At 34.8% G+C, this 27,996-nt stretch overlaps 1 pseudogene; it reads left to right on the top strand.

The window, feature by feature from the left end:
* Positions 1-27,903, top strand: LOC142625303 (L-type lectin-domain containing receptor kinase IX.1-like; annotated as a pseudogene).
* The last annotated feature ends 93 nt before the right edge of the window (positions 27,904-27,996 follow it).

Genomic DNA, 27,996 nt, shown 5'->3' with positions numbered 1-27,996 from the left:
ATGGGTGGCTTCATCGCTTCTCCTTTTCCTTCACTTGAGGCTTTGGCGAATGAGGATGTTGATGATAGTGATGATGATAATGAGGATGAGGATGAGGATGCTAGCTTTTCACGAGATGACCTCTTAGTGATGACTTACCCTTTGTCACTCGTGACAAAAAGGAGGAGTTGTTTGGGATGAGAGTAGTTATGTATTTAGGGGGAGAGTTAGCATAAGATTTTTTTGTTAGGGGGAGTATTTTCTTTTATGAGGGATGTAGTGTGGATTTTATGTACTTACATTATCCTTTTGTATACTGGTCTTGTGACATTTCTGTTACATACATTGTACTCTTATTGATATATATATATATATATATATATATATATGATGTATGTTTCTTTTTCAGCTATCTCTCCATGTGTTGTTTCTTTTCTCTCTTTATAAACATGTTTCTTTATGTATGCAATTTTTTATTTTTTTTTCACACTAAGATGTCTTGATGAGTTTTGTTTATAGAGTTTCAGAAAGACAGGTTGTCAAAATCTATCATGCCATGAACTCTCTTCTTGCAAAATTTTTCAAGAGTTTATGTTAGGATTAGATTTTATTGTATTCAACAAGTGTTTATGAGTTTAGTGATTTATGACTTTTCTCATAATTCATTTGTTTGTTGTGGTTTTGTCACAGATTGCCAAGGGAGGAGATTTTTAGGACATACGTGGAACTTGTTAGAACGTATGTTATGTAACATTGGCTAATCCTTTGACAAAACACACTTTACTTGTAATTGGGTAGATCTAGGATGAGTTCAGTACTTCAAGTAACAAGAGTTCAAGTTTAGTATTGAAGCTATGCAAATCTGTTCAAGAAACAAGTGAAGAAGTGCTGCTCATTAAAGCTCAATAGATGTCTTGACAGATAGATATCTATCGAGGTTTAATGCGTATGCTTGACAGAAATAGTATCTATCCAACATTACGAAATTCAGATTTTCAGATCAGATTTCACGCATATCCAAGTGTATTTGTGTAGGAATTCTTTTCTCACAACCCTAGACATATATAAGGATTATTTTAAAGGCCATCACACAAGGAATTAGAGCATCCCTTCATGCATTGTATCATTGGAGACAAAAGTTGACCGAGTTCATCATATTCTTTGAAGAAGCTACTGCGTCTTTGTACCAAAGGTTTTGTAACCAAGGAGCTTCTTGATCTTCATCGTTTGGATGAACTTAAGAACTTTGCAGCCAATATCTTCCTCAAGTTGGTGTGTTAGTCACGTACTGGGATCCGTGCATCAATTGGTTAGTCACTTACTTGGAGCCGTGCATTGAAAGGAGAGATTGTCACTACATTAAAAATCTAATTGTGTATTGGGGTAAGGGTTCAACTATAGGTTGGTATAAGTACTGTGATTCCTTTACTTGTAACCACTTGTTTTGATAATAGTGGATTCTCGGGAGTGGTGACCTTAAATTCACTCGGTGGGGTTTTGCCTCGATAGTTTTCTCCATTTGTAAATAAATCACCTGTGTCAAACTTATTTTCTGCTGCATTTACTTTAGTTGGTGATTTGTTTATGCTACCATGCTTATTGCATGTAATTGAATCTAATTAATTAACTTGGCTAATTAATCGATTAATTTACCGAAGGGGTCAATACATTCTTGGTCTATCATCTTCTAAGATAGTTAAACATTTTATCTTGTGTGAGCAATCCTTAAACAAAAACTTCACTTATGTTTGGTTGCTGGTTTTTGTGTGTGTGTGTGTGTGTCTTACACACACACACTGATATTAAATATAAATTTCAACTTTTGTGGTTGATATTATTTCCTTTGTAAAATGATTTTTTTTTTGCAATAAACAAAAAATAATTTTCAATCTTAAATAGTGTAAAAAATAAATGCTTCACAGAAAAACAAATAAGATGTTTTTATAATGGATTCTTTGAGTTCGTACATTCAAAGGAAAATTATTGTGTGCGAATTCTAAAATGAAATCAATTATAAATTGTTGTGATTGAAAGTTTGTTGAGTAACATTTTGATAGATCACAAATGATTGAGTATAAATGTATTAAAAATACAATTATTTTTATTTGTTTATATTTTGTTAGTATTAAATAAATTCTAGTTTTATTTATGATGTATTAGTTTATTTTTGAATGGTCAATATATATATATATATATATATATATATATATATATATATATATATATATATATATATTTCATGCTTTGGCTCACTTAGAAATGTTCCCGGATCCGTCCCTGAATGGAGAGGACAATGCTGCTGTATAATCTAAAGAATCTTTCGAATTTGCCAAAAACTTGCTCTAAAACCGATAAAAGCATATGAACATTAGATAATTAGGGGCTATTTGGATTTTTGTGTTTCCATCACCCATTACTCTGTTTCCATCACTCATCACTAAAAAATGGTGGGTCCCACAGAGAGAAAGTCTGTTTGGCTGTGTTTTCAAGTTTTGTTTCCATCACTCAATTCTCTGATTTTTGAGTGATAAGTTAGCAAAACTGAAAACAACTTTTGGGTTTTGAGTTATGAAAGCAGAGTGATGGTGGCTTTTTTGTAAATATATTCATATGGTGGGCCCCGTTGTCTATGTCCTGTCTTTTCCTTGCCAGCTCCAATGACTACCAACGGCTCTCTCTTTCTTCTAGACAATTTTTTCCCCTCTTCCTCTTCTATTCCCAAGCCACTCTCTTCTCTCCATACCCATCTACCATTAACACAACCCATTACTCTCATAGTTCGGGTTTGCACTCCAGCTGAAGCTCAAGTTTTCCTTCTGCTCCATCTCCGTCTTTGTCTTGGCAGTGGGTCTCATAGGCTATAGGTATCTGTTGTCTTGGCAGTGGGTTTCTTCGTACCCATCTTCCTTCTACTCCAGTTTGTATCTGTTGTTTTTGGGTTGTGGGTAAGAGGGAAAAAATCTAAAATTTGGCGTGGGAAAGAGAAAAAAAAGAAAAAAAAAAAAAAAGAAAAGAAAAAGAGATTTGGAGTGGGGAATAGAGTAAATCTGGGCTGTGGGTAAGGCAAAATAATATGAGATATGGAGTGGGGAAGACAAAAATATGATCTGTGCAATTTTTTTTTTCTTTGTGGAGTAAAGAGTTGTTGCATAGTTGCTCTGCAATTTTTATGTGGGTACTGGGTATTGTGCTCAGTTTCTCAGCTGTACCGATTTTAGCCAAAATGCAAGTTAAACTGCCTTTACTTTATGTCAAAGATGCCTAAATTATAACTTGACCCAAGTAGGTTGATCAGAAAAAAGTCAACAACATAATCTTAAGACTTAATATGGTCTTGAATATTTTGGAATAATATTAACAAAAATAAGTAAAGGACGATCCTTGCTTATACTTTGCAATAAAATGTTGTAGTTGAAGCCTATGCTATTCATTCTATTCTTTCATGACCATTTTCTTGAGAAAGTTGTAGTAAAGAACTCTGGTTTGGTTTTGGGGTAGGGTGGGTAGGGGTTCTGGTGCATTGGTAGTATATGTCAGAGGGTGGGTCCCAATTTTTTGAGTTGAAAATAGAACTAGGATTAGGTGCCAAATCGGCTTTGGAGATATTTGAGGATTTTTGAGTGATGAAAAAAGAGTTATAGAGTGATGAGTGATAACATTTGAGTGAGGAGTGATGAGTGATCATTTTTTTACACCTAAACATGCCCTTAAATTTCAAAGCACATAAGGACGGCCACTGCCTTCATTCCGTTTAGTAATGTCCAAACAAAAGATAAGAAGCCAAATTATTATGATGAATCCGAGTCGTTGAAGCAATATATAAGAAGAGGTGAAAAATTAAGAAACCTTAATACAATAAAAGTTCTCCTACTCTCTCATCTCCAAGCCATGGTCACAACTTTCTACAGCTTATTCAAACTGCCACTATTCTTCCTCCTTTTCCACTTCCCTTCGCTCATTCATCAGTTTCTTTCCAAATAACTCGCTTTGATCCTAATGCATCAAACATAATATATCAGGGAGATGCTATACCTTTTACTGGAACCATAGAAATGAACAGTGCCACTTATCTGTGCCATGTTGGTATGGCTACCTATGCGGAGAAGGTGCCACTCTAGGACTCCAAATCAGGAGACCTCGCCAACTTCAAAACTCATTTCTCCTTCACTATTGACACGCAAGGCCATCTTAATTATGGAAATGGAACTTCATTCTTCCTGGCTCTTGTAGAATTTCAAATCCCGCCAAATTCAATTGGTGGCTTTCTGGGACTATACAACACCACATTCAGTGATTCACCAAAGAACCAAATTGTTCAGGTAGAGTTTGACTCTTATGCGAACACAAAATGAGATCCCAATATTATGCATGTGGGAATTAACAACAACTCAATTCATTCTTCAGTTTACACTGAAGGAAAAATTCTGGTTTTGTATCTCATACAAAACACATAGCGGAAGCAACAAACAAGTATCTATTTCATTCATGATTGATAACATGCACGATGTAAATTTCAGAATTTAAGAACAAGATAGCGTACCTTGGTGTGGAGAAATTCAAAACAAATATTAGAAGCACTTGGGAACACTTTTAATCTTCACTCCAATTCCATTTTATGCCCAAGATGTGTGGTCTCTCAATCAGTTTTCAAAGGGAGAATGAAAGTGTGTCTCACACTCTCTCACACACCGTTTCTTATTTTCACTAATAAAAATTTTGTATATTTTTCCCTTTATAAGTAACTGATTATCTAATTGGGCTAGCCTATTAGGCCTTTCCAATTGGGCTTTAGTGTGTGGCTTGGAGTGGGACCAAAAGGGACCAATAAGACACTAGCTCCAATGGGCCTTGGGCTTTTCCGTCAACTCTTGACAAGCCCAAAGTTACCATTAATTATATTTAATACCACTATATAAATATAATTGCACTCTAGGCCTTATTAATAAATTATATCCCAAGATTTTATTATGCATGCAACCCCTTTATTAAAATATTCGTAGTAATCCAAAGTCATGAATATAGACTGCCACTTTGAAGATTACTACATCTTAATCCTTGAGTACCCGGTTTAATCCTTTATGTTATTCGTCATTTATTTATGAAATCCAATTTCATAAATATATACTTTATTAACTCCTTACTAAAGTGGTTGGGCCCAACACTCTGAATAACTAAATCCATTAAACTTATCTCAAAGGAATATTTTGTATCACCATTAAGAGACTATGAATTCCATCTTGAGAATATATGTTCCATCAACACTAAATGCGGATGCCTAACATACTGAGGTTTTGACCGTAACTAATAGATCTCACTCCTAATATATCAAAGCAACATACATCTCATGATCAGGTCTATTATTCTCTCAAGATTTAGAGTTGATGTAAATAGAAGTCGTGAGATTTATTATTCATTTGACAGTCGTTAGGAGAATAATAAATCTCACAGCGGTCCAGTTCAATATTTCTTAACTCTTAAAACATATCAACATACCAACTAGAAGTCTCCACTTCCATGATCAAGACAAATCATCTTAATTGATATGTTATAGTCTTTGCGGATGAAACGCCCAATTTCATCACTGACTACGAACTAAACTTTTGAGTTTACAAAGAACTTGTGATTTATATCTTCTGTGACTTTTCACATAAATCACATATAATGCATCTCATGGACTATGATAATGTCTTACTTCATTTATAGATAGTCTCATATAATTAAACAATTTAATTATTAAATACATGCCAATAAATTGGGTTTTAGGGCATAAACCCCAACAATCTCCCACTTGCCCTCAAAGATAATTTATCATATATCTGACACTTATTTCCCTTTAGAGTAATTCATAATCACTCTAAGGCAAGGCTTGGAAACAAGTTACAGCCAAATTTATTGCATAAATTATCTTTTCTACTACTACTATTTCTCATGTACTCATATCTCTCTAATGAGAAGATATCATTTACACTTAATGTGTATCTTCACCACCTAGAGTGAACACATATCTTGAAGTTCAACTTCATAATGTGTATCTTCACTACCAAGGATGAACACATATCTTGAAGTCCAACTTCATGAATCACAATCAAACTACAAATCAGTATTTGCACATCCAGTAATGATCAAAACTTCACTTCTGTGGACAAGCATATAACACCTTATTCCCATAAGATATTTGAGTATATGCTTTACTCCCACTAAATTAAATGATCTTTGATTCAATTGATATTTGCTTACTATGCCCACCGTAAAATAGATATTTAGCCTAGCATGTAGCATAGTATAAAGACTTCCTATCTATTTGATATAAGGGACCGTCTTACTATGCTCTTCCTTTTAAATGTCTTAGGACCACAATCCTATATAAAGGAACTTCAAACTTAAAAGGAAAGAATCCTTTCTTGAAGTATTATATGTTATACTTGGCTAGAATCTAATCTATTTAAGCAGTTTGAGATAGACCCAACATCCTAATTTCTGAATTATAACAAATTTTAATTCTTAGGATGTGACCAGTCTTTCCCAAGTACTTTATATCAAACAGGACTAGATAACCAAAAACACATTGATGACAATAAATCAACATCATTCTAAATGATTAGAATGTCATCAACATACATTAAGAAACTTATTATTCTATATAGCTATACACACATAAGGCCTTTTAATATTTGATCAAAATCAAACAATTTGATTTCTTGATCAAAGATAATATTTTATGATTTAGATGCTTGCTTTAATCCTTAAATGGAATTTAAGGAACTTGCAATCTAAATACTACCGTTTCTTTGCTATGTACAAGTCTAGTTACATCATATAGATGTCTTCCTCAAGATTGCTACTAAAAGAAGTTTTCTTGATATCCATTGCCATATTTCATCCAAATGAAATATAATGGATAAGAGAATCTAGATAAAGTCAAACTTGACTATTGGTGAAAAATCTTTTCATAGTCGAACCATTTCGTTCTGAATAAATATTTTCACCATTAGTCTTTACTTTGAAGGTTTGCACCTTCAAATCTATCAATCTCAAATTTTTCTTGTAGACCTATTTGAGAACGATAGGTTTAATGCCATTAGGCTCCTCTACAAGTTCTAGACTTTAAATAGAATCTAATTCTATTTACATAACCTTGATCCAGTAATCCATATTTATATCATCTATTGCCTCAACGTAGGACCGAGGATCAAATTCATATCCTTGTGGAATGACTTCAAAAGTTTATTCCAAAAGTATGAATTTATTTGATAATTGATAATCCTCCCACTACGATATTGTATTGGTGTATTAGCTATATATCTAGAATAATTCCTTGTGATGTATCTAATACAACCATCTCATTTCTAAATGTATTTCATAGTTGTCTTACAACAAATTCTGACATTTTTCTTCTAGAATGATTCTATATATAGCTTTAAGATTATTCACATAGTCATCATCAAGAACTTTGTATTTGTACTTTACAAACATCTTGTCTTCTTTATGACTACCAAAACAATCTTTTGAAATTCCTTTTGGATACCCAACATAAACAACACACATTTTTCTACCTTTTGATTTCATTTTGTTAGACTTCCTTTCTAGCACAAGTGCTGGACATCCCCAAAAGTGGAAGTATCATATACTAGGTTTTTACCTAATCCACAATTTGACAAATGTCTTAGGAACAAACTTTTGAAATCAATTTTAGAAAATGTATAGTAATACATAGAGTATATCTCCAAAAGAAATAAGAAAATGGAAATACTTATCATGTACTTTACTATTTCTAAAAGAGTCTTATTCCTCCTTTATGTATGCACTGACTTAAAGAAGTCATTGATATTATATTCATTTACAATAAAGAAACCCTAGATCATATTATCCTCTAAATAGAATTCATAGATTGAAAATTTAACAAATAATGGTTCTAAAAACCCATCTTTCACCAATCTTGAATATCATTTAGATTAATAAGATCTAGACATAAGGGCCAAAAACATACAATACCAAAGGATGAAAACTTTCTCTTTAAAAAGTAAAACATGTAAATCTCCATCTAGAAAACAATCATGGACAAAACTTAGCTTTACCAAAACGGAAACAATTTCCTTTTGGTCATACTTTTGAGTCTAATTTCCTTTTGGCAACTACTAGGGCAAATAGCTTGCCCAACTGTTTGGTATTTTAATTCCTCTTCTTACCACCTTTTCCTTTCGGTCTAGGCTTAGAATTTGAATTAAATCATATTGATCCTAGCCTTAGCTTTTAGGATGTCTTCCGTTGTGTAGAACTCACTCATCAATTCAGATAATATAAAAGAAATTTATTTTCAAAACAATTTGAATTGGTCAAATGATTCTAACATGGACTTATGGATCATATCCATATGAGATTAACATTTAATCTCTACATCCAAGAATTCCAATTCATTTTAAAATGAAAATATTTTCATAAAATGATATAGAATTGGAACTACACTTAAGCTTTTCTTGGCACTCAATATGACTTATATTAAATATCGTCTAGTAGCACGATATTTCATACCAAACATCTCATTTAGACTTAATACAAAGTCTAAGTCTAGTACTAACTCTTGCATCTCATGCTGTAGCACATTTGAGATAAAAGCCAATGTAACATATTAGCATTTCAATGGAGATTATGATCATATCATAAGCCATCTTCCATCAATGCATCATGCATAGGAAATTATGATAATGCTGAATTGAAACATATATATGTACTTCAGCTCCTTAAGCACCATGTCTAAAATTATATCTTAATTAATGTGATTCAATAAAAAAAATAGTTAGAGAACAAAAATTTATGGCAACTTCAATTCGAGACTATGAACATAATTACAGGGACATTGTATTTTGCATCCATAACCATATAGTATAAAACCCGAAAAACATACTATACTAGGTGCAACGACAACCTAATCCCACAATTAATATTCCTCAGCATAGAGTGAATACCAACCACTACGATCAGGCGAGAATTACTCTCATTATAAATACTATCATGGTAACTCTTACCAAACAAAATAATTTGCCGCTATTTCTTTGGCCTCTAAGTGATAATAGCAAGAACTCAGCATAGAGGATACTATCAAACTTAGTCTAGTGTACACCATTGCCTAGAATCATGTGTAGCCACATTTCATCCCTTTAAACAGGCTTATTATGTAGTGTCATGATACAAAACACCCTCCGCATGGAATGCAAAGCTCGAGGCTAAGACAAGGTGTTTGATCAAACTACTATAAACCAAGAAATTCAATCCTGTAGTACCATGAAATAAATACTCTCCGCATGGAATGCTAAGCTCGAAGCAAAGACAAAGTATATATTTCACATTATTATGAACCAACAATGGAGGCCGTGAGATCCAACCCTTGTATCTCTCTCCCACTAGAAATTTTAAAACAAGTGGATTGTCCTAAAAACATTGTGATCTAATCACAAATTTAACCCTACACATCAAATGTGTTTAATTGTTTAAATTCGATGTGATGTTACTAAGTCACGTCACTTTAGTGTAACGAACATTCGCTTAATCACAAAGAAGTTTAACCTTGTAATCCGTGAAGTAAATACCCTCCGCATGGAATGCAAGACTCGAAGTCAAGACAAGGTATTTATTCACATTACAATAAATTTAATAAAAGGGTTATTTAAGCACTCCCACTCGTTATTTGGGTTTTTCTTAAATAATTGTGATCCCATCACAACTAATAACCTTGCACTTGTTCAAGACTCTAATCTCATTAGAATCACTAACTAAAATGGAAGTCCTAAACTATTTAGGATTCCTTAAACACTAATGAATCAAAAATTAGTTATATAGAACTCTTTCCTTAATTTACTAAATAAAAGATTCTAATCTCATTAGAAACTATATAACTTTTTAATTAGAATTTTAATCTCATTAAAACCCTCTAATTAAAATAAATTAAGGACTATTAATCATAAAACAATTTAGGACTAAGAGTTCTATTTAACTAACATCTTTGATCTCGGTAGGTCTTTTAGTTAGATAATGATTAATAAATATCCTTAACTTTTAAGGACTATAAAATTAATCATATAGCCTTGCTTTTATTAAAATTTTAACACTTAGTCAAAAACAAGTGAAAATTCAAAATTCAGTGCCTTTGATCGGTCGAAAGGAATTCTCGATCGATCGAGACTCGCAAAACTGATTTTTTCAGAATTTTCAGGTAACCGTTTTTGACATCTTTATTATTCTGCCATCAAAAACACTTTTTGATTTTATCAACGAAGATTTACAGATCAAGAACCATAATAATGCTAGACACGTGAAAAAATCTAATCCTAATCTCATTAGGAATAAATTTCATTAAACTAGCATTAACAAATATAAATATATATAACGTAATAAAAACCCTTATTACATATAAAAATCCATATTATATTATATATAATATAATATACAAATTAATATATGTAATATATAATATACCTATATAACTTTACATATACCTTACAATTGGTCAATGTAAAGTACATATATATATATATATATATATTAATATATATTATGGCCCACGGTTGAAAACTTGGTGTGCAAATTCAAGATTTTGAATAGTCAACCCACATTCAAACCATGCAAGCCATATAAACCAAGAACCCATCCGTAGAACACATGCAAGATATTTATTCCATGCAAAGCCATGCACCAATTCCAAGCAATCACTCCAAGCCAAACGGTGCAAGACAATTCAAGGTTTTTTTTTGACAAAAGCATAACTGCCAATCAATAACTACCATGCTATTGTACCGCCATGTTGAATCACATGGTAAATGACAATCAATTCAATCCGTGGGACAAGAAGACAATTACCATCCCACTTGACAGTTATTCTTTTATTCAAAAACTATATCCTTGCAAAGATTCTCTTCATTATATCCAAATGATGCAGAAAATTGAAAGACAAAGATGTCGGTTTTCTTAAATTCTAAAATTCAATCACATGCTATACAATCATGATATGAAAACCTGGCTCTGATACCAATTGAAGGAAAAATTCTGGTTTTGTATCTCATACAAAACACATAGCGGAAGCAACAAACAAGGATCTATTTCATTCATGATTGATAACATGCACTATGTAAATTTCAGAATTTAAGAACAAGATAGCGTACCTTGGTGTGGAGAAATTCAAAACAAATATTAGAAGCACTTGGGAACACTTTTAATCTTCACTCCAATTCCACTTTACGCCCAAGATGTGTGGTCTCTCAATCAGTTTTCAAAGGGAGAATGAAAGTGTGTCTCACACTCTCTCACACATCGTTTCTTATTTTCACTAATAAAAATTCTGTATGTTTTTCTCTTTATAAGTAACTGATTATCTAATTGGGCTGGCCTATTAGGCCTTTCCAATTAGGCTTTAGTGTGTGGCTTGGAGTGGGACCAAAAGGGACCAATAAGACACTAGCTCCAATGGGCCTTGGGCTTTTCCGTCAACTCTTGACAAGCCCAAAGTTACCATTAATTATATTTAATACCACTATATAAATATAATTGCACTCTAGGCCTTATTAATAAATTATATCCCAAGACTTTATTATGCATGCAACCCCTTCATTAAAATATTCGTAGTAATCTAAAGTCATGAATATAGACTGCCACTTTGAAGATTACTACATCTTAATCCTTGAGTATCCGGTTTAATCCTTTATGTTATTCGTCATATATTTATGAAATCCAATTTCATAAATATATACTTTAGTAACTCCTTACTAAAGTGGTTGGGTCCAACATTCTGAATAACTAAATCCATTAAACTTATCTCAAAAGAATATTTTGTATTTCCATTAAGAGACTATGAATTCCATCTTGAGAATATATGTTCCATCAACACTAAATGCGGATGCCCAACATACTGAGGTTTTGACCGTAACTAATAGATCTCACTCCTGATATATCAAAGCAACATACATCTCATGATCAGGTCCATTATTCTCTCAGGATTTAGAGTTGATGTAAATAGAAGTCGTGAGATTTATTATTCATTTGACAGTCGTTAGGAGAATAATAAATCTCACAGCGGTCCAGTTCAATATGTCTTAACTCTTAAAACATATCAACATACCAACTAGAAGTCTCCACTTCCATGATCAAGACAAATCATCTTAGTTGATATGTTATAGTCTTTGCAGATGAAACGCCCAATTTCATCACCGATTACGAACTAAACTTTTGAGTTTACAAAGAACTTGTGATTTATATCTTCTGTGACTTTTCACATAAATCACATACAATGCATCTCATGGACTATGATAATGTCTTAGTTCATTTATAGATAGTCTCATATAATTAAACAATTTAATTATTAAATACATGCCAATAAATTGGGTTTTAGGGCATAAACCCCAACATACACCACTTGGGATCCTAGTTTTCACAGTGGATATACTGCAGATGTATGGATTATCTACAATGCTAGTACTAAGAATTTGAGCGTCTCTTGGAACTACCAGACAACCTCTAATCCTGAGGAGACTACTAGCCTTTCTTACCAAATTGATTTGAGGAAGGTTCTGCTTGAGTGGGTCACAATTGATTTTTCAGCTGCTACTGGTCTAAATATAGAGCGACATATTCTTAAGTCCTGGGAAATTAATTCAAACTTGGATATAAGCACTTCTTTTGGAAATGAAGCGAAAAAACAGAGACTAATAGTGGTTTTAACAGTGTCTGGTGGTGTTCTGATTGCTAGGGTGATTATAGCATTTACAATATTGTGGATATGGAAGGGCAAGAAAAAAGAGAGCAACATTAGCAAAGTTTTCACAATTAATGATGATCTTGAGAAAGTAGCAGGCTTGAGAAGAGGCCAAATTGGCCACTTACCACTTTTCACGGAAATTATTAGCAACATACCATTGTTTACAAAATAAGTAGCAATATACCACTTTTATGAAACTTGAGTTCATGAAACTCGAGTTTCATGTGTAAATTGAGTTTTAAACACTTGAGTTTCATAAAAAAAAAAAAAAAAAAACTTGTGCTAACATGGGTTTTTTTATTGGAAAATGCCATATAGAACTCAAGCTTCATAAACCCAAGTTCCATGCAACACAATACTCGAGCTTACCAAGCTCAAGTTATTTGTAAATACAAAACTTGAGCGTAATGCTCTTTTTTTTTTTCTTTTTTTTTCTTCTATGGTACTCGAGCTTACCAAGCTCGAGTTCCTTGTAATATGGAACTCGAGTTTGGCAAGCTTGAGTTCCTTATACTTTTTTTTCTCGATAATCAAAAAATAAACATAAACATAATAAGTAACTTTTTTCATTTGAATGCACAAACATATGTTACTCTTTATTTAAATAGAAGCATTGTAAAATATAGAAATTTTAATTTCAAAATATTAATTTTTAGGCCACTCGTACTCCTTGTTCATTCATTTTTTAATACACTCATCAATTTCTAACTTCTCGGAATCGTTATGGTCAAATTGGTTAAAATATTAGGAGGGTCACAATGAGAAATTAGAACAACATGTAAAAGAAAAATCTCACTCCATTTTTAGCCATGGGCACACCGAAAGAAGTTTAAGCCACATATTGTTACTTTATAAATCCTGTTCTGAATTACTGTCTGGTCAAATGATTGATAAGTATTGCAATGTTTCTAAGAGGAATGTGAAAGATTTTTTCTGTACATCTAAACGTTTGGCTGATGATGTGAAAGTTGCTTTGGCAACTTTTTTTCTTGGTGAGTTGTAGCACACCATATTTTACAATGCTTCTATTTAAATAAATAAAAACATATGTTTGTGCGTTCAAATGAAAAAAAAAGTACTTATTTTTATGTTTATGTTTATTTGTTGATTATGGGGAAAAAATATAAGGAACTCGAGCTTGCGAACCTCGAGTTCCATATTACAAGGAACTCGAGCTTGGTAAGCTTGAGTACCATAGAAGAAGAAAAAAAAAGAGCATTTCACTCAAGTTTTGTATTTACAAAGAACTCGAGCTTGGTAGCCTTGAGTATTGTGTTGCATGTAACTCGAGTTTACAAAGCTTGAGTTTCATGTGGCATTTTTTCAATAAAAAAATCCACGCCAGCAGGAGTTTTTTTTTTTATTTATGAAACTTGAGTGTTTAAAAATCGATTTACACAGCAAACTCAAGTTTCAAAAAAAAAAATGGTATATTGCTACTTATTTTTCAAATAGTGGTATGTTTCTAATAATTTCTGTGAAAAGTGGTAAATGGACGATTCGGCCCTCGAGAAGGTTTTCTTATACTGATCTTGTTTCAGCTACCAATAGCTTCTTAGATGAGAGGAAGTTGGGTTAAGGAGGGTTTGGTGCTGTTTACAAGGGGTACTTAACTCAATTGGATATGCTAATTGCTGTAAAGAAAATCTCATGAGGCTCTAAATAGGGGAAGAAAGAATACATAACCGAGGTGATGATTTTTAACCAAGTGAGGCACTGAAATCTGGTGCAACTCATAGGATGGTGTCATGACAAAGGTGAGTTTCTACTTGTGTACGAGTTTATGCCAAATGGTAGCCTTGAAACTCACCTCTTTGGAGAGAGGACTCCTCTCACTTGGGAAGTGAGATACAAGATATCTCTTGGATTGACCTCTGCATTGTTTTATCTTCATGAAGAGTGGGAGCAATGTGTGGTGCATCGTGATATCAAAGCAAGCAATGTCATGCTAGACTCTAGTTTAAATGTCAAACTTGCTGACTTTGGGTTAGCTTGACTTATGGATCATGAGTTGGGTCCCCAGACAACTGGAGTGGCTGGAACTTTCGGTTACATGGATCCAGAGTATATAAGAATAGGTGAGGCTAGTAAAGTGTCAAATGTGTATAGCTTTGGGGTAGTTGCCTTAGAAATTGTTATTGGAAGGAAGTCATTTGATCCAGCTCAAAAGGATTCTGGGGGTTGTTAGAGTGGATTTGGAATCTTTATGCAAAAGGAGATCTTCTTTCAGCTATAGATGAGAAATTGCTAACGGGTTTTGATGAAAAACAAGTAGAGTGTTTGTTGATCATTGGACTTTGATGTTCTCACCCAAACCGAAATATGAGGTCCTCCATAAGACAAGCAATTCAAGTTCTTAAGTTTGAGGCAACAATGCCAAATCTCCCAACAGATATTCCCTTTCAAATGTATCGTGTAACTCTTACAACAGCAATAAGCGGTAATATAGTTTCCATAAGTACAAACCTTCAACAACGTCGTTAAACATATTCACCATCTTTTCTTCTAAGTTTTGTTATAGTATTAGTTACTTTCTATATGGAGTCTGTTAAGGTCTAAACCCCAGTTGTTGAATTACTGGTGAATTATCCATATGGTTAAATTTATCCAATTATGCTAATTTCCAATTCACAAATTAACAATTTTTGTGTGTTGGCATATGCCGTGCCAAGTTTACATGTAATTATTGAGTACTTAATTTTATTGTGGAATTTACATTTGTAGGTTAGTTTGTAAAAGGCTGAAGAAGTCAAGAGCTGAAGATTAGAAGTACAGTCTAATAGGCCAAGAATGTATTGATCCCTTGTGTTAAATTAACCAATTAATTTAGCCAAGTTAATTAATTGATTCAATTAACATGGAAAACGCGTGGTAGCACAAACAAATCACCAACTAAGTTAAATGCAGCAAAAAATAAAGTTGACATGGTGATTTGTTTACGAATGGGGAAAACCTCCAAGGAAAAAACCCCACCGGGTGATTTTAAGGTCACCACTCCTAAGAATCCACTATTATCAAAACAAGCGGTTACAAGTAAAGGAATCTCAGTACCTTATACCAACCTGCAGTTGAACCCTTACCCCAATACTCAATTGAACTTGTTCTGTAGTGACAATCTTTCATTTTCAATGCACGACTCTCAGTACGTGACTAACCAATCGATACGCGACTTACTCACCAACTTGAGAAGGATGTTGGCTGCAAAGTTCTTCAGTTTATCAATGCGATGAAGATCACGAATCTCCTGGTTACAAAACCTTATACCGTACAAACGCAGCAGCTTCTTCAAGAGAAAAATGAACTAGGGCATATGTCTCCGGTCACAATATGTGTAAGGTTGAATTTATTCAATCATGTGTTGACTTTATTCCGTGCCAAATTTTCTTATAATTTAGCAATTAGATACCCGGTATTTAGGTAAGAATTATGTAAGGGTTGTGTGTGTGAGAGTGTGAAGAAAAGTCAAGATGTGTGCATTCAAAGGAGTCTCATGACTAGATCTCGGAACTGACTCGCGACTGCCAAGTTGCCAAAGTAGCACACGTGTGAAGCATGAAGGGAGCAGAAGGGTCACGACAGGTGGAGCACTATAGGAAAAAAAGTGCAATCTAGCCTGGAAGTTATCTCGAGATTCAAACTCACGACTCGTTCCAGTCGCGAGGCCAAGTTACTAGAATGCCCTGTTTTGATGAAAACTGACTTTTCACATTCCTCGCATACCTTACTATAAATACCTTTATATCAACGAAATGTAAAGAGCTCCCAGAGAGAATTTTTGAGAGAGAAACCCTAGAGAAAACCAAGATTGACTCATCCACAATCTTAGACATTTGATTCTCCAAATTCCTCTACTTTCATCCTCTCCATTGACATATCCTTGAGAGGTACATTAGTCAAATCCTTATCTCATAGTACCCATATCAGTGAGGAGGTATTTTGGTGCTTGGGAAGTAGTTCGGAGATGACCAATTTGTTTGGTTGATGCAATGGACTTATTGTAGGATCTGGGAAGCTAAAGAAGACACGATTAGGCTTAACCTTGTTGTAGCAAGAAGCGTGGAGGGCTTAGATGCATTGGGTAGATTAGGCTTGGAGGGTCTATTGCTATTCGTGTATCCCAACTTTATTCTTTAGTGGATCATTTGACTGCTTGGAGGGCGGCGGAAAGATTTTTCGCCGAGTTCTTTGGTTTCCTCTTCGATAACACATGCCAATGTTATCTTCGTATTTGCATCTCTCTAACCCTTACTCTTACCTTTTTATTGATACTGTGTTGTGATTAATTATGGTGTAGAGTTATTTATTTGTTTGGGTTTTTACTTGTACCTATTATTCCCCACATATATTGTTTGGATATAAGCTTGTGTTGGTTTAATTTGAAATTGGGGATCTAAACATTCATTAGTGTTTTACACACTAATCGAACTTTCAATATGCTTGATCAAAACCTTTGCCTCACACTTGCGCAACCTTTGACGGCCCTTAAAATAATCCTTATATATGTTTAGGGTTGTGAGAAAAAAAAAGCCTAAACACATACCCATGGATATTAATGAAATCAGATCTGAAAAACTGATTTTCGTAAATCTCGATAGATAGGTTATCTATTGAGCAGCTGTCGAGCATCGGGTTAAAGATCCCTTTTAAACCTCGATAGATGCTATCTGTCGAGCTAACTGTTAAGCTTTAAAATCCAGCACTTCCTCACTTGTTTCTTGGACAGATTTGCATGGCTTCAATACTTGAACTTGAACTCTCATTCCTTGAAGTGTTAAACACATTCTAGATCTACCCAATTACAAGTAAAGTGCATTTTGTCATAGGATTATCTAATTCTAAATGACATATGTCCCTAACATGATTCACATGTGTCTTAACACAATCTATTGGATCTCAGTTGGACAAAATTTTAAGGCTCATGCAAAGTGCCAGGTGAGCTAAGCACTTTGAAAATTCATTTCAAGTGAATCACACTACATAGTTCTACAAAAACTCAAAATTTCAACCTGCCTCACTCGACACTTCGCTTAGTGAACCACTCACTCAACACTTGGCTTAATCAAACCTCTAAATAGTCTCAAACCAAAACTTAAATCAATCTCTGTATGAGATTTGCTCACGGAATCCTTAAATAGAAACTTGCGTGAGCAATCCTTAAACAGAATATTTCACAACACAGCTCTGTTGGCTCCAATTATTTATAACAATTAAAATAAAATTCTCAGTTTCTAATTTTATTTAAAATAAAATAAGATAATTAAATTAATTTTTTTATTCCTTTCATTAATTTTTTTGGAAGAACATCATCATGTTTTTTTGTTCTTCCCTAAAACATGACTCATATTCTTAGCAAATTAATCCCTTTTTTCTTGTCTTTTCTTTTTCTTTCTTTTCATTTCATGTCATTATCTTATTAAGTATTTTCTCAGCAACCAAACCCAAAATTCCCATTCACAAACCCAGAAAATTCTCGCACACTCAGAAGAAAAACTTCAAACCTTAACCTTTCCTTATCAAACTGGTTCCCCCACCCTTCTAAAACATTCTCAAACCTCTCTTTCTCTCTCTCTCTCTCTCTCTCTCTCTTCCAAAACTCTCAAATCGCTTTCTAACTCCATGGTCGACCTCCTTTGCTCATCGCCACCATCGCAACCAGTAATGGTTCTTTCTTTTCTTTCTTAAACCGACCCACACTCTCTATTGATTCACTCAAACTCAGACCCAAATGGCTCAAGCTCATCCACTCTAGTTTCTCTCTCTCACTGTTAGGATCATTATTGTATAAATGTAGTATGGTTGTGATGATAAACATTGTAATTCACTATTACTATACTGTGACATGTTTTACTGTGGTATGGGGCTTGTAAGTGACTATAGTTAGTAAGGTTGGGTTAATAGAACTAAGGTGTGGTTAGTAGTAGTTATAATGTGTGGCTGGCAGAGTAGTTTGAGCTGGAAAGTTAGTTAGAAGCAACGGATTAGTAGTTAGAAGGAGTAACAGATCATGTATATAAGGGCACGTGTATGATGGAGGACATTCAAGCAATTGACTAATGAATACTATCATTCTTTCCTATCACAGTTTCTCTTTCTCTCTATTTCTTTCCCTTCTTAATTCTTTGTATCTTGCTCAGGAGGTTAAGCTGTCCTCTAAATCAGCTATTACCCATCCCAACCATTAAAAATCCTTGCAATTTGGTATCAGAGCAGGCTTTCCTAATCAGCCATGACAGAAACGTGATCTACAGCGGCGACCAACAAAGCTATTGCATCACTCAGTACCACCACTGATCATCACACTAAGGAATTCCAGGAGATGCGATCTGTACAAGAAATCCATACAAGAACTCTAAATGAGATGAGTCAACAGTTGAATATGGTGTTACAGAAATTAAGTTCTTTTGATCAAGGTTCACAGGGATTCCAGTCTCAGAGAAGTGGTGAGAATATAAATCCTAACTCTGGTTCTACGATATTACCCGTATCACGCACCATGAAATTGGAATTTCCAAGATTCTTTGGGGAAGATCCTGTGAGTTGGGTCTATAAAGCTAATCAATATTTCAGATACTACAGCACCCCCATTGGAGAAAAGTTGATGTTAGCTTCATTTCACATGGAAGGTGAGGCCCTGATTTGGTTCCAAGAAGGTGAGGAAACAGGGGTGTTTCGTGATTGGGATTCTTTAATTCAAGCTTTGCATGTGAGGTTTGGTTCCACTGCATACGATGGCCCTATGGAAACACTAACAAGACTGAGACAGACCTCCTTAATCGCAGTATATAAGGCCTAATTCGAAGTTTTGTCAAACAGGATCAAGGGTCTTTCATTTGCTCATAAACTAAGTTGCTTCCGCAGTGGGTTGAAGGATTAGATTAGACTTCCTATACGAATGCTTAATCCTTAGTCACTGAATGAGGCTTTTGGGTTGTCCAAGATTCAAGAGGAGTACAATTGGAGCTGTAAAAATATTTCTAAGAATCAATTGGAACCAGGTAAGTCCTCTTCCATTCTTGTTCCACCTCCTAAAATACCCACTTTGACAGATGCTAAGAATAATAGGTTACCCATTAAGAGAATATCTCCTGCTCAAATGGAGGAGAGAAAGAAAAAAGGGTTATGTTACAATTGTGATGAGAAATGGGGTCTTGGTCATAAGTGTAAAAATGCCATGCTATTTATCCTTGATTGTGTGGAGTTTATGTCTAATGCTAATCTAGGAGTGCACATTACTGAGTTAGATGAAAGTAATGGTAGTTATGCATCTGGAAACTCCTTGGATTGTCAATACAGTGGTGTTGAGGAGGCTGGTATTACACTCTATGCTCTTAATGGTACTCCTACTTCTGGTACCATGAGAGTGAGGGGTAAAGTCCAACATAAGTCTGTGATAATTTTGATAGATTCAGGCAGCACCCCCAACTTTGTTGATATTGCATTATTTTCTCAGTTGCATATACCTGTGGACAGTACACAAATCCTGGAGGTAAAGGTTGCTAATGGTGAGGTGCTGCGAACTCATGGCTTGTGCAAGGATGTTTCTATTGTGTTGCAAGGACATCAATTTTTGATTCAACTACATGTTTTGCCTATGGAAGGGTATGACTTGATCTTAGGTACTCAGTGGTTGAGCACCTTTGGGGTTATCCAATGGGACTTCAAATTGCTAACCATGTGCTTCTTGTATGGCCAAGGGAATGTACTTGTCCAAGGTTTAAAGGGGGCAGATGGTAATCACATTCAAGATGGGGATTATTTCTTGAAGGAACCTGTTAAGAGGGGATTGGTTTTGCAGATTTCTAATCCAACTCAGACTATAGAGGGTGCTACTCAGATTCCCCCACAGATTGCTGCCTTGTTGAAGGAATTTGAGGCAGTATTTGCCACACCTGTGGGCTTACCTCCCATTAGGGGGCATGAGCATCAGATTCAGCTCAAGGAGGGTGCCCAAGCCATTGTCCAAAGACCATATAGGTACCCCTTTTACCAGAAAAATGGAATTGAAAAAATAGTCAAGGAGTTACTTTCTGTAGGTTCAATTAGGCATAGTTGTAGTCCATTTGCATCTACTATTCTTCTGGTTAGAAGGGCTAATGGTTCGTGGAGAATGTGTACTGACTATAGAGCTTTAAACCAAGATACTATTAAAGACAAATATCCTAGTCCTATAATTGATGAGTTGTTGGATGAATTAGGAGGTGCTTGTGTGTTTTCTAAGTTGGATTTGAGGTTTGGTTAACATCAAATCAGAATGAAGGAAGAGGATATACATAAAACTGCTTTTAGGACACATGAAGGGCATTATAAGTTCTTGGTTATGCCATTTGGCTTAACCAATGCCCCCTCTACCTTCCAATCCTTAATGAATGATATTTTTAGAACATTTTTGAGAAAGTTTGTCCTTGTGTTCTTTGATGACATCCTAGTATACAACAAATCTCTTTTGGATTACATTGGTCACCTTAGGACACTTTTGGAAACATTGGCAAAGCACCAAATTTATGCTAAACAGTCCAGGTGCATGTTTGCTACTACTGAGGTGGAGTACCTTGGACATCTTATCTTTGGTGAAGGAGTGAGAACTGACCCTAAAAAGATTGCTGCTATGCAACAGTGGCCAGTCCTTAAAGATGTGAAGGCCTTGAGAGGGTTTCTTAGATTGACTGGATACTATAGGAAGTTTGTGAAAGGTTATGGCCAAATTGCAGCCCTTTTGACTGCTCTTTTGAAGAAAGACTCTTTTGTTTGGACTTTAGAGGCTGACAATTCTTTTCAAAGGCTTAAAGCAGCTGTTTTTTGTCCTCCAGTTCTGGCCTTGCCTGATTTTACCAAATCTTTCACTGTGGAGTGTGATGCTTCTGGTTTGGGCCTTGGAGTTGTCTTGATGCAAGACTACAAACCTATTACTTATCACAGCCAAGCTTTGAAGGGAAGTAAGCTCTCTCTTTCCACTTATGAGAAGGAGTTATTAGCCTTGGTGGTGGCAGTAAAGAAATGGAGACCTTACCTATTAGGGAGGCCTTTTGTTATCAAGACTGACCACCACAGTCTTAAGTATTTGCTGGAACAAAGGGTGGGTACCCCAGCCCAACAAAAGTGGATTTCGAAGCTATTGGGATATGCTTTCATAGTGGAGTATAAGCAGGGCAAGGAGAATGTGGTGGCTGATGCCCTTTCTAGGAGGCACGGTGATGTGGCTACTGTTTCTTCTGTTGATTCAGCTTAGTCTGAAGCCTTGGTCCTTGCTGCAAGTAGTTCCTGTGGTACTGATGTTTGTGATGCTTCTATAGGTACTTTATGCATTATCTCATTTCCCGCTCCTTCTTGGCTGTCTGAGTTCAAGAGTAGCTATAATTCTGATCCAAAGCTAAAGGCTATTTTGCAAGCTGTACAGTCAGGCACTAACAGTTTTCCAAGGTTCACATCCTGTAATGGGCTGCTATTTTACAAAGGGAGGTTGTACTTGGGTGACTCTAATAAGGATTTAAAGGCTGTGGTGTTGCAGCAAGTACATGACAGCCCCTTGGGGGGCCACTCTGGTTACCTCAAGACCTTGCACAGGCTTCAAAAGGATTTCATTTGGCTTGGCCTGAGGCAAGATCTGAAGCAGTATGTGAAAGAGTGTGACACCTGTCAGAAACTTAAGCATGAAACTTGTTTCCCTATTGGGTTGTTGCAACCTTTGCCCATTCTTGAGAAACCATGGTTGGATGTGAGCATGGACTTTGTTGAAGGTTTGCCTAAGTCCCAATTGAAGTCTGTGGTGTTTGTGGTTGTAGATAGACTCACCAAATACACTCATTTCATGGCTCTTGCCCATCCTTACATTGCTGCCAAGGTTGCTAATCTTTATTTGCATTATGTGTTTAAGTTGCATGGAATGCCCTCTACCATTGTTAGTGATAGAGATCCAGTTTTTACCTCACACTTTTAGAAGGAATTGATGAAGTTACAGGGTGTTTCACTAGCCATGTCCTCAGCTTATCACCCTCAGTCTGATGGCCAAACTGAGGTGGTGAACAAGAGCTTGGAGCACTACCTAAGGGCCTTTGCAGCTGATCGACCTAGCATTTGGGTGGAGTGGCTGCCCTTAGCAGAATTCTGGTTCAATACCAATTTCCACACCTTAATTAAGATGACACCCTTTGAAGCTTAGTATGGATATCCTTCTCCACGGGTTTTGGACTATGTAGCTGGTACTTCACAGGTTGATGCAATTGATTTAATGCTAAAAGATAGGCAGCAGATTCTCTCTTTGCTTAAGATGAACTTGTGTGCTGCTCAGGAACGTATGAGGTGGTTTGCCAATCAGAGAAGGGTGGAAAGGTCCTTTGCTGTTGGGGACTGGGTGTATCTCAGATTGCAGCCTTACAAGTAGACTTCAGTGCACAACAAAAAGTTGGGTAAGCTTGCTCCAAGGTATTATGGCCCATTTACGGTTCTTCAGAAGATTGGGGAGGTTTCCTACATGCTGGATCTGCCTCTGGGTTCCTTGATCCATCCTGTGTTCCATGTTTCCAACCTTAAGGCTAAGACCCACTTTACCTGCTGTCAATGCTGACATGGTGCTTACTCCTGAACCTGTGCTGATTTTGGACAAGAAATCAATCCAGCTAAGGAGTAGGACTGTGACTCAGGTGTTAGTGCAGTGGCAAGGAGAGAGCAAAGAAGATGCTACTTGGGAAATACTCTATGACTTGCAGAAAAGGTTCCCTCACCTTGTGGGCAAGGTGCTTTAAGGGGGGGAAAATTGTTAGGATCATTATTTTATAAGTGTAGTATGGTTGTGAAGATAAACATTGTAATTCACTATTACTATACTGTGACATGTTTTACTGTGGTATGAGGCTTGTAAGTGACTATAGTTAGTAAGGTTGGGTTAATAGAACTAAGGTGTGGTTAGTAGTAGTTATAATGTGTGGCTGGTAGAGTAGTGTGAGCTGGAAAGTTAGTTAGAAGCAACGGATCAGTAGTTAGAACGAGTAACAAATCATGTATATAAGGGCACGTGTATGATGGAGGACATTCAAGCAATTGACTAATGAATACTATCATTCTTTCCTATCACAATTTCTCTTTCTCTCTATTTCTTTCCCTTCTTAATTATTTGTATCTTGCTTAGGAGGTTAAGCTGTCCTCTAAATCAGCTATTACCCATCCCAGCCATTAAAAATCCTTGCACTCAAAAATTGTTGTCTCTCTCTCTCTCTCTTAGATCGGTGTTTTTCTCTCTCTCATTGGTGGGACTCTCTCTTTCATCTCTCTATCTCTCAACTCAGAGGTGGAGATCGCGGTGGAGATAGATGGTGGTGTATTTTGACATTATTTAAATGCCAAATGCCAAATGCCAAATAATATTATTATTTTAATGGCCATATAGGCGTTTTGTGTGCCAACAATACACTCCATTTGCCACATAGGATATTTATGCTAGTGTAATAGTGGTAGGAACCGAAACGGAAAGTGTTTTTAAATTGAGGAACTAAAAGTAGTAAAATAAAAAAAGTAGGGACCAAAATGGGAATAAGGTCAAAATGTAGGGACAAAAAAAGTATTTCCACCTATAAAATAGATTCTAGATTAATATATGTTTTGCATTAAAATTTGTGATTTTGGGTTCAATTGAAAGGTAACCCTTCCAAATTGAAAACTAACTTAATGAATCCAAAAAAAAAAATGGTCACTTAACCCATATATGTTTGGTATTACAATTTACTTAATTGATTTTTGAGACCTAAAGTTAAAAGTTTGAGACTTTTAGTTTGAGTTATATCATGCTACCTGTTGATCCCACTAAAAGAATTGTTTGAATGCTTCTTATTCTTTTGTCCATGTGTGTGTATATATATATATATCACATACAATGGTATTAAATATAAATTTCAACTTTTAATACTATTTCATTTGTACCTAGAATGGTTTTATTAGAATAAAGAAGAAGAAAAAAAACATTTTCATAAATAGTGTAAAAAAAATAGACATTGAAGAAAATTAGATAAGACGATTTTATAATGGGTTCTTTGATGTTGAACTTTAAAAGGGACATTGTTATATTTAGTACGAAATAAATTATAGATTATTGCGAATGAAAGACTGTTAGGATGGATTTTGATAGATCACAGATGATTACGTATAAATATATTACAAATAAAATGTTTTTTTTAATATTTTCTTTAATTATATTTTCTTAATATTAAATAAATTATTGTTTTTATTTATCACATATTAATTTTTTTAAAATTATTAAATTTTTTTTTGAATGACAAATATTTATATTTTTCCATGCTTTGCTCCCTAAGAAATATCCCCGGCTCCATCCTTGAATGGATGGGATGGTGCCTCTTTATACAAAAGATGCTAATGCCTCTCTCTCTCTCTCTCTCTCTCTCTCTCTCTCTCTCTCTCTCTATATATATATATATATATGTGTGTGTGTGTGTGTGTGTGTGTGTGTTAGGTTCTAAGAATTTAGGATCTAAATGTATTAAAACTTCAAGCATAATGTTGGCAAACCATGATCAAAACTTAGAGTCTAGTTTTAGGCTGCTCAAAGTGTGTTTATTGTAAAATTGGAATCGAGTGTACTGCAGGATTTATTAAACTAAATCTACAAGGCTCGATCGATCGAAAATTAGGCTCGATCGATCGAAACTCGTGCAAATTGTTTTTCTGCAGAATATCTAACTTAGCCCAAGCCCGATTGACGTGTAGGGTTTTATGTTTTATGTCTCATATAAATATAAAAACCCTAGCCACGTTTTAGAGGTTGTTGTTATGCTGTATGTGTGAATCTCTTGTGAGATCTAAAGGTGTTTACCTTCATACATACTAATGGTTATCAAGATCAAGATTGATGTCGAAAACTTGGTGATCTCTTCGGTTACTATTTCAAGAGCTTAAAGGAAAACACAAGTGGGTGTACTTGTGGATGATGTGGATCTGAGAAAGAAGTAGTCCGTGGACTCGGAACTGTCACGTGGTCGTGGTAGTAAGTTTTCTACTTGAAATAGCAATAGGATGTTAGTGGTCTAAGTCGCTATTGTAAAACTTCGATTTTTTCATAGTAGATCTTGTTTTACCTTGAAGATAGCTAGGTTAAATCCTCCCCAGGTTTTTTATCAGTTTAGTTTTCCTAGGTTATTATATTGTTGTGTTTTTTATTTTTTGCATTGTTTACTTGATATGATTTACTTGTGTTAACCTAGATTTGAATAATTTACCTAAGTAATCACTTAGGTAAATAACTAAGTTAAACATCTTATATTTTAAGAAGTCTAAAAACATACTAAGAATCTTATAGGAAAATGATATTACTGTCACGATGGCTCTTTCCAATTTGCCAAAACTAGCTCTAAAACCAATGACAGCGTCATCATAACAGCATATGAACACTACATATTTAACTCTTTTAAAAAATAAAAAAAAATTCAAAACAACTTAGGACGGCCACTGGTTTAATTCCGTTTGCCTTAATAATCGATTTTAGCAATGTCCAAACATAAGATAAGAAGCCAAATTATTATGATGATGAGTTCGAGTAGTTGAAGCAATATATAAGAAAGAGGTGACAATAAAATCATAATACAATAAAAGTTCGAGTGAAATATCTCTGTTCGCCCTCGATTCCAAGCCATGCTGTGCAACTTATTCAAGCTACCACTGTTCTACTTCCTTTTTCTTCTTCCCTCTGCTCATTCATCAGTTCATTCCCAAATAACTCGATTTGATCCTAATGAGTTAAACATAATATATCGTGGAGATGCTGTACCTTCAGTGGGAGCCATAGAGATGAACAATGTCAATTATGTGTGCCGTGTTGGATGGGCCACCTATGCGGAGAAGGTGCCATTCTGGAACTCCAATATAGGAAACCTCGCCTACTTCACAACTCATTTTTCCTTCATTATTAACACGCATTAAGTTGGAGAAAGTAACATTAAGTCGAAAAATTAATAAAAAAAAGTTTAAACTTTTTTTTTTAAGAAATTGGTAAATGATGTGGCCACTAATGTGATCCAATATGAAAGTAGTAAAAATAAATGTTACATTTTACCTTTTAAATATACACTAGTTATTGACCCGTGCTTCGCACAATTTTTTCTTTAATTTATTAATTTATAAATATTATAAGTTGACACGTTATAAGAAAATTTATTCTGCATCTAACAATATATTATTATTATTATTATTATATAAACGTTTATTACTATTTTATGTTGTCCTCTTTTAATTTGTGACTAAATTTGATTACTTTATTTTCCTCTCTTTGAAAGAATAAATTGTAAATGATAGAATGAGAAAGCCAATTGAGCAATTTTTAATTAACCACTTATATAAGCTTCAAAAAAAAGAAAAAGAAAAGTATACAGACCAATAGTTAATAACATCAACGGCATCAAATTTGCTATATAACCAAAAAACAAAAAACAAAAGTACTTGGAAGCCTATCTATTGAGAACATCAACAAACAATAGAACTTTATCAACATCAAGAGAAGTAAAATCCCACAGTTTCCATGTCTTTCTCTGTTATCTGACTTTAGAATTTGTTTAATTTCTTGGTGACTTTTTATATATGAAAAACAACATAAAAAACAACGTTAAGATTAACTACTTTCTATTTATTTTCTTCATAAAATAAAATAGAAAAATAACTTCAAAAATGAAAAGAATATTGATAAAATTTTGGGTTAGCTCGATTTATGGATCATGAGCTAGGTCCCCAAACAATTGGAGTAGCTAGAACTTTAGGATACATGGCTCTAGAATATTTAGGAACAGGTAGGGCTAGTAAAGAATCGGATATGTATAGCTTTGGGGTAGTTGCCTTAGAAATTGTTACTGGAAGAAGATCAATTGATCCAATGGGAAAGAATTTTAAAATGGGATTGGTAGAGTGGATTTGGAATCTCCTTGGAAAAGGAGACCTTCTTTTGGTAGTGGATGAGAAGCTACGAGTTGATTTTGATGAAAAACAAGTGTTTAATTATCATTGGACTTTGGTGTTTTCACCCTAATCAAAATCTGAAACTCTCAATAAGGCAAGCAATTCAAGTTCTTAAGTTTGAGGCGACAATGCCAAATCTCTATATGCTCGTTCCTATGTATCATGTATCTACACCAACAACAATCAGCCCCAGTCAAGCTTCCATAAGTACTACAAGCCTTCAACAAGGTCGTTAAACATATTCACAATCTGGTGTTTCTAGGTATTGTTGTAGTATTAGTTTTTGTCTGTATGGAATCTGTTAAGGTTAATAATTTCAGTATGTGGTA

This window comes from Castanea sativa, chromosome 2, assembly GCF_040712315.1.
Source record: "Castanea sativa cultivar Marrone di Chiusa Pesio chromosome 2, ASM4071231v1".
NCBI lineage: Eukaryota > Viridiplantae > Streptophyta > Magnoliopsida > Fagales > Fagaceae > Castanea > Castanea sativa.
The sequence above is the reverse complement of the archived record's forward strand: the minus strand, read 5'-3'. Positions and strand labels throughout refer to the sequence as shown.